This window comes from Bactrocera latifrons, unplaced genomic scaffold, assembly GCF_001853355.1.
Source record: "Bactrocera latifrons isolate USDA-ARS-PBARC rearing strain unplaced genomic scaffold, ASM185335v1 scaffold_28, whole genome shotgun sequence".
Taxonomy (NCBI): Eukaryota; Metazoa; Arthropoda; class Insecta; order Diptera; family Tephritidae; genus Bactrocera; species Bactrocera latifrons.
The window spans coordinates 482,232-490,773 of record NW_017536407.1 but is presented as its reverse complement, the minus strand read 5'-3'; the positions used below and the strand labels follow the sequence as shown (position 1 = coordinate 490,773).

At 32.8% G+C, this 8,542-nt stretch overlaps 1 protein-coding gene across 5 annotated transcripts in view; it reads left to right on the top strand.

The window, feature by feature from the left end:
• Positions 1-552: 552 nt before the first annotated feature.
• The window catches only part of LOC108970099 (polypeptide N-acetylgalactosaminyltransferase 5), a 61,319-nt gene continuing 53,329 nt past the window's right edge, over positions 553-8,542 (top strand). For 2 of the 5 annotated variants that reach the window (XM_018935253.1, XM_018935249.1), the window contains exon 1: positions 553-1,356. The gene's annotated coding sequence lies outside the window, so the exon portion shown is untranslated. The remainder of the gene's footprint in view (positions 1,357-8,542) is intronic. The other 3 variants (XM_018935252.1, XM_018935251.1, XM_018935250.1) reach the window with 3 other exon arrangements.

The window sequence follows — 8,542 nt, the reverse complement described above, 5'->3', positions numbered from 1 at the left end:
AAATAACAGAAAGAGGAAAGCCAATTATCCATTTTTTATCAGAAGTGCTAAAACGACTTCTTTTCGACGACGTAAAAAAACACTTCTTAAACTAAAACAAAGGCTTTAAAACTATCCTGCTCTTGTAGCAGAGAACGCATATTTATATCGGAGAACATCTATCATATCATAAATAAATAAACGTTCTCTGTTATTATTTTACGTTCTCTGGCAATACGCAAAAACTTGCATACACTCTGTAATGCATTTTAAAATACAGGGTGTAAAAGCGTATTAAATTTTGGAGACATTATTGTTATAATATAAAATTGTACCTCTAAGCCATAATTTTTCCTTTAGGAAGAAATAAATATAATAATATTTTGATTTTATTCATTTCAGTGGCTGCAAATAAGTCCCGGCAGTTAACTTTTTATATTTTAGATGCTACACCCTCTGTCACTTTATACTTCATTTTTAATGCAACTATTTAATTTGTGMTTTCATACAAGATACAGCTGGCAACACTACAGCTGCGCCAGTCACAAACGTCAAGTGTCAGTCATTGGATGAAAACGAAAAGTAATCGGTGGAGAAATTTAGACGGAAAAACGAACTGTATTAATATATACAATTGTTGCAAAAATAAAAGAAATTTTATTGCAAAAGTGTCTTTTTACTTCATATACGGTAGATATTTTAGTAAATAAGGAGCGTAGGAATAATGTACGCGTAGTGAAAAGTGTTTAACTGGTAAGGAGCTTGGCCAATTGATTATATGGGACAACTTTGGAAAATTGTGTGTGTTTTGCAAGTCCGATGTATACGTACAAAAGTGTGCAAAAAGCCTGGTGACCAGTCAGGTAACAAATTTCGTCGTCGCAAGGCTATCCACGTAACGTGCTAATCAGAAACCACATTTCATCCCAATTAGAAAACGCTTAGTTGGTATTGTTAATGCATTGATATCAGCAAATATTAATTTTTTTTATGTAAATGTTTAAACGAAAATATTCTTGGGTTTGTGCGTAACTTCCGGTGCCCTAATAAAGCAAAATATTTAACAAGTGGCGTGAATTGTTGCTCTATTCATGTTTGTATTGTGCACATTTTCAATAAAGTTACAATGCAAGCGGTGGTAMTGGCAGATTGCTGTTTAAAAAGCCAATAGTCGCGTGTATGGAGAAAACAAGTTTACCTGTGTATATGCAGTTTCGTCTTGTGAACGGCAAAATAAATATAATCATACTTCTGTAGGACTGTAAAAATATAGCAATATTGTGATTACATGTGCGCAAAGATTCGAATAAAGAAAGAACGAAGAACGGCTTGGAATAGCTGCAAATGTTAATATCAAAATATATTGCACTGAATAAGGTAAGTGTTGCATTGTTATTTGTTGATTAGATTTATTGCTTCCTTGCCATTAAATGTATGAGTAAACGTATAGTATATTTAATTTTAGAAAATTTTTCCGTTTGCTATAAACATCCAAATTTTTAAAGATTTTTAATTCCGTTCATGAATATATTATGCAGCGAACGCAAAATACACAATTAAACGCCGAAGAAGAATAACTTTATAAAATTCCACTTTACATGTTTTGACAAACAACATTTTACCTACATATGTATGTACATACACATATGTATATAATAATAGCGTTAGAGATTATTTAATTTTTTCGATTATCAAACAAGTATGTAATCAATTCTACGTCTGGCTAATAATGTACTACATTCATTTATATGTATATACATAGGTACGTACATATCGCATGAGCCACAACAAACCGGTTAATCGGCATTACACAGATTTTTGTTAATATTGTAATTGTAATTTCTTTAGGTGTTATTAAATCTTACTCTATTATTTGGTTTACTCTGTCTTTGGAAGCCTTGGCTTTGTATGATGAATTGCTGTACTAGCCTTCGACATATAAAAACAATTATATAGTTATAATACTTATATCAGTATACATGTGTTGTACATTTCTGAATAAAAAATAAATGCGGGTCTGTAAATGTTAACATAATATACGTATAGCAAACATACATACATTTTTTTTTAATTTCACTCAAAACTTCACTCTTTTTAATATAAATATACATTGACGTGATTGTTACTTTACATCACCTTGGAATTATAAGGCTATAGGTTCGAAAGATAGCCAAGGGTGGCATCTTTTCTTATCTGCCTTCTTGACAAGTATAGTACATGCCTTAAATATTCGTAACTCGTGGGCATAAAATAAACAAAATTCCATCATATCCCTAAAAAGTACTCTGCGACATGCGATATACAATAAAATAGCCAGCATCAACACGCTAAACCATTCCTTCTACATACATACGAACATACACCATATAGTTACGGGTAGTTGCTAGTGCAGCAACATGTTGCTGCTGGCTTTGCCACTATTGGTAGCAAGTACAAAAAAGGCTATTGCCTGATATAAGTAAACAATKCAATGCCACCGCAACTAGAATGCTGTCGAACTGGCTCTTTGCAAGGTTAGCGTCAGTAATTTATGTTTTGGATGCGCGTGAACTGGATGCAGTATTCCAGTTACCATGCTATTACTTACATATGCAGAGATACCACACACGCAAAAGCATGCAGTTCTGTTTTTTTTTTTTTACAGGCTGGGCGGTGATTATTTTATTATTTTTATGAAATCTTGGTGTAATAACATKCTTAGTAATTTTTTGAATAAAATATTCTTTATTCTTATTTAGTAAAGCTTCCATGTCGTCTATACACATACATATATGTTGTCTTCTTGTTCTATATTTTCCTTAAAGTGGTTATCATATGTATATACATATGTCTGTATATTTTAGCCATTCGGCTGCACCACAGCTATGGCACCTTTCACAGGTGCATTTATTATATTATAAAAGGGTATAAAATRGTATTTTATCCTGATTTGGATTGCTGTTGTAGCGACATAAAATATTTCTAAAGTAATTTCGAGGAATGGTGCCGAGTTGACTGTCCTTGGCCGGATAAAAATCCGGGTTCATTCATTCTGGTTATTTAGACGCGACTGTCGTGGAAACGTGGATCGTTCAGTTTGTATTACAACTATATGCTATAGTGATCTGATCTGAACCATTTCTACGATGAYTGTAGCGCTGTTATATCCAATAATCTATGCCGAATTTCGTGAATATATCTGGTCAATAAATAGTTTCTTGGGRAATAAAGGAAATGTGCCTAATTCAGATCAATATTTCATAAACTAAATTATTATGAATGATGAAACTCATAGGTTTTTGCAGAGGCTTTCTGAGAGGTGCCTAGGAACCTATTTTTCAGAGTACAAAACGAAATTTTTTTTTTTTTTTGATTCACCCTTATATGCATTGATGTTTGGCGATGCATATCTCGTAAATGCTTAACTTAATCGAAAAATCATAAGATACCATTTTTATAGAGCAGTAAATTTCCTACAAAACTATGAGTTTCATAATGATGTTATTTTTTTATTTCATTGAGTTATAAAATTCATAAGAAATAAAAAATTTTCCCAAAAATAAACAAACTTTAACTGATAATATCTTTTAAACGGATGGGTTTACGAAAAAATCGTACATTCCTTTTTTGTAGCGCATTCAATTTCCTACAAAATCTAAGGAATAAGAAATTTTTTGAAGTAGTTGGAAGCGAGATATAAAACCTTCTATATTATAATAAGAAAAAATAGAAAATTGTAAGTAGGAGGACCTCCCCGCTCCAATTAAGAACGCCTCTTGGGGAGGCTTCCCTAGAGGTGTCTAGGAACCCATTTTTTCAAAGTACTAAAAGAAAGAAAATTTTTTTTTAATCACCCTAATGTACGTACATATCTACTTATTTTARAGGGTCTTTGATGTATCGTTCTGTTCAGGGTATAAATATGTTGCCAGACACATTTTCCAACTTTTCTTCAGGACTTGCAATTTTCGCATCTCCACTAAAACCGTATTTTATTTTAAAATCACTTATTTGTCAGTTTTTTTTTATCCCTTCCATTGATTTTATTTTTTGTAATATTTTTTTTTTCTATGACAATTCACATCATCGCGTCTTTTTACGCCAATCCCACTTSACACTTTTCCGGCTTTCCAAGCACATAGCCTAATATAGACACACACATGCACGCCCGTTTGTCGTACCGCACACCGCACATAAAAAAAGTGCCACATTTCAAGCATAAAAAATGTTGATGACTTTCGAATGATGCTGTCGGACACATGCTCAACCGACACCAAATGACCAAACAATGAACCAACCGACCAGTCAACCAAGTAATCGTCCCACCGACTGAGTTGTTTTCATGATGCATCTGGCTTTAACGAATGTTACTTTTCACGATGGCTTTTCTAGCTGCAAGATTTTTAGTCTTTTTTCTTCTTATTTTTTTTTTTTTTTTGTTCAAAATAGATATTTATCACTGAAGCATACATTTTCAGATTTTCTAGTACAATTTTAATGTTGTCATCAACATCTCCGCTCTGCACAGGAAATGCTTCCCATTTTCTCTGTGCTTGTGCTTGTTCTTCTTCTATCTATCTATCTGCTTTTTATTTTTATGCTTTGTTGCCAAAACTTTATATGCTTGCGGTGCTAGCTGATGTTGTTGTTGGTGGTGTAAGTGGTGTTGACTTGGCAAGCGGTGTAAGCAGTGTTATGCACCGTCATTGCGAACAAGCTAGCGCAACCGAGTGAACATGGACACTTGTACGCTCTGTCAAATGCTGCAAAGTSTTAGTGCTGTTCTAAGCTTGAAAACTTAACGCTGGGCAAGAGCAATGTCATCRAAGTTGAGTACGTACAAGTGGCAGCACTTTTTAATATTTATAGTTTTTTCTATGATTTGCAATTGTCAGTCACTTGTTGGTTACCACATTGTTCTGCTCTCACTGCCTTTAACGCGCCCTAACTGTTATTTGATTTTGAGTTGTAACRTTTCTATTTGTTTTCTTTTTTAACTTTTTAAGTTTATTTTTTTCATTAAATTTCCCTACAAAGTGTAATGCTCTTCATCACCACTTCTTTTTTATTTTCTATTTTAATTTCCATCGTAGCATATCAATTTTGCTCTTACTGTCAAATCGTYATGCGATTTTATGTTGTTGTTCATATTTACTGATTTCCAATTTTAAATAGAATTCTCGCTGCTTTGACTAATGCTTTCGAAATGTGCGCTTGTGTTGCTTTTTATTTCACTTCAATCGTTCTTGTATTGYCAACATGCGCGCTTGTCTTCGTTCATGACGCTCAAATTCCTCTAATTCACCTCCTCCTCGCTCTTTTGAACATATCCACATTTATTTATGGGCCTGTGAGTTGTCTTCATGTGTCCCACATTCTTGTTGATTTCGATTTACTTAATCATAACGGCATACAATTTCGAGTACAATTTTGAAATCTGTCATACTTACACGCGCGTACATATGTATTTGTATGTACTAACACTAGTTTCCAAACAAAAAAAAAAATGAAAAACGTTGACTTCGGCTGCGCCAAAGCTATATTCATTTAGCATGAAATGGCATACATTGTGACAAAAAAGTACCCCAAATTGTAAATAAAACGCAAAATATTTAATTATTCATCAATATTTATTTTGCCGCATTCAAAGTAATCTCAGCTGGATTTTTGTTTTATCTTTTCCATCGATTGTAAGCGGGTTCCATTCCAATGATTGTTGACTTGTGTGCAAACTCATAAACCCATGTCTCATAAGTGTTTATAATGCTCTCCACGAATGTGGGATCAGAATTCGCATAATCAGACATGTTCAAAGAGATGCTCTTTTTGAAAAAATCAGCTTTAKCGGAAYGAGTTGAGCAAGAACGCATTTCATACCCAAAATATCCAACAAATCATACGAACGGATTCGCGATAGATGTGTAGCTCTCTTGCCATCTCTCTAACACTTTTGTCCGTAAAGTAATAGGAATGAGTCGATTTAAAAAAAATTATTCAACCAATCGTTACATCTCTTTAAAGACTTTTAAAATAGTCTCCTTCTGCGTCGATRGAGCGCTGTCGCCGCGATTTCCACGCATCGAAGGCGTCACGGAAGATATTCCCCGGAATAGCCTTGAGAGCCGAGGTGAGGTGCTTTCTGAGAAGACGCCGACGTGTCTCACTGGGAAAATAGCCTCTTTGTCTCGAGATCATACTCAAAGATGCATGACTCGTCACCTGTGATTACGTTATTCAAAAATTGAGACTCACTGATGTGAATGTTCAACTTTTTTTTGCACTCTTCCATTCGCCGCCATTTCTGGTCGTCAGTTCGCACTTGCTGTTGGCAACATTCTATGCCGAATTTCATTAAAACTTCTTTTCAAATAAGAAAACTTGTATGGAGATGTATGCTTTATTGATCCGATATTGGCGGTTCCGACAAATAAGCAGCTTCTTGGAGAKAAAAGCACGTGTGTGAAATTTCATATTGATATCTCAAAAAGCGAAGGACTATTTCGCAGACAGACATTTTTAAACCGGCTCAATTCGTAGAATCATAAGGTTTTAAATCGAGACGTTTTAAATGTTTCATTTTCAAATTTAAAATGTTTACCGCTTTCTTTTTCTATTAAATTGAAATTCTTTACAGGCGAACTAAAAAAAGTTTTCTTATTTCAGCAATATTACCTAAAAAAATTAAAAACTCCAACCCTAGAAAACTTAGAAGTATCAATCCATCCTATTGCGCCTTGAGCCCGAAAGCTTCATTATTATTTCCAATTTYAAAGGCTTACGTTAAACTGTCGTTTATATACCTCAATAATCTGTTTGATTACTTAGTTTATTGGAACTACAATCAATTGATTATTTGCCTTCCTACACTGATAACCTTTCGTTCAATTTAATTTACAATTAAAAACCCAGAAAAGCACCGATTAAATACTAAATATAAACATGGCAACTGTAATTCAAAATAATTTTACACTTTATAACAAATTCTCACAATATGCAATGTATGATAATATGAGTGAATACAAAGATTTTCACGTTCAAGGTCACAGCGGCGGCCTTCGCGAACATTTCGACATTATTCATTCATATTTCCATTTTAAACAAAGAAATTACTTTCTCAAAACATTCTTCTTCAAACCATTGGCGAAAGCAGCATCTCCAAGTGCTTAAGCTCAGCGTCTTCACCAGGTCTCTTGTTCTTGTAAGACAAATATTTGCTCATAAACTTAAATTCAGCGCTTCGTTTTTTGTTCGGGCGCATCTTTCGGCCGTTGGTTGTTGACATTMGAGATTTTGCTTTGCTTTCTAACCACGTTTAGACGCTTTTATGTACTTTTTACAGATTATGCTAGTTTAWTTATTCAAAAATCAACAGTGAAATTAGTAGTTTATATGGTCTTTAAASTTAAATGCTCAATTAATGTGAATTAATTTTGATCCTAAATGAGATATTGTCAATTATTAGTTTCCAAATAAATTTTGTCTCTACAAGTTTGAGAAAAGTTTTCTGCCCTCAAATTCATTCAAGAACTGCCTCAATTTTTTTCATTGTTTTAGTTAATATTTTCGATATCTAGTCATAATAATTAATAGGGTGTTTATAGAATATATCTATATTTATACACATTAATTTCCTACGCAACCATTCTASCGTTTTTTAAGAATTATTATTTATATTTTATCGACTAAGATAACAATGTTAATGAATTTTCGTTCATAATGGCATTTGTTTCATTTACTGTTCAGCACATTCTAAATTAAATTGAAAATTAACTATATATACTTTAGTGTGCACTTTTAATTAAAACTTATCTCAACCAAAATTGTTTTATCTACTCATTATATTCTTTATTAAAATCAGAACTAATATAAGTAGTCGAGAGATATGTTAGAAACCAATTTCCTAACCTCATATTTAGTAGTATATATGTATTCATGAATACAGGTGTGCTTAGGTAAAGATAACTTTTATCTATGTAGTCCAAAAGCTAATTTTGGATAGCTCACATCATTTTTATTGCTTTGCATTAACCGTAATGAAAACTTAAGTCAGAACAAAAGCCCATATTCAATTCTATTTATGCAAATGAGTTTTTCTCGCTTTTATTTTATGACCACAAATTTGTGTCGTCAACTTATTGTGTTGCTAATTGCAAGAAATTACAAGATTGCGCTTATATGGCTGACGACCCACATATTAAATTGAATGGCTTTGATTAAGTGCCGGAATTGCATGGGTAAATATTTGCTACAAGGTATTGATAAGAGAGGCAACAATTATTTGGTAGAAATTTTTCAACAGTTTTTTCTCGTATAAAAAATTAAATACTTTATTAGAATTTTTTATTGTTACAAACATACGCTATTAACAAAGAAATTCTGAAATTTTTGGGAAATTTTTTTTTTTAAATCGGTAATTTCGACGCCATTTCTGGTGACTCCTCGGAAAAAAGATACGCCCGCGTTGGCAGGATAACTGCTTATATTTCATTTAAAGTGAAAAAATACGTACATGTATGTATGTATGTTAGTTGAAAATGTTTTACAAGAAAATGTAAATTTCAGTAAAAATTTCTATAATTTTTAT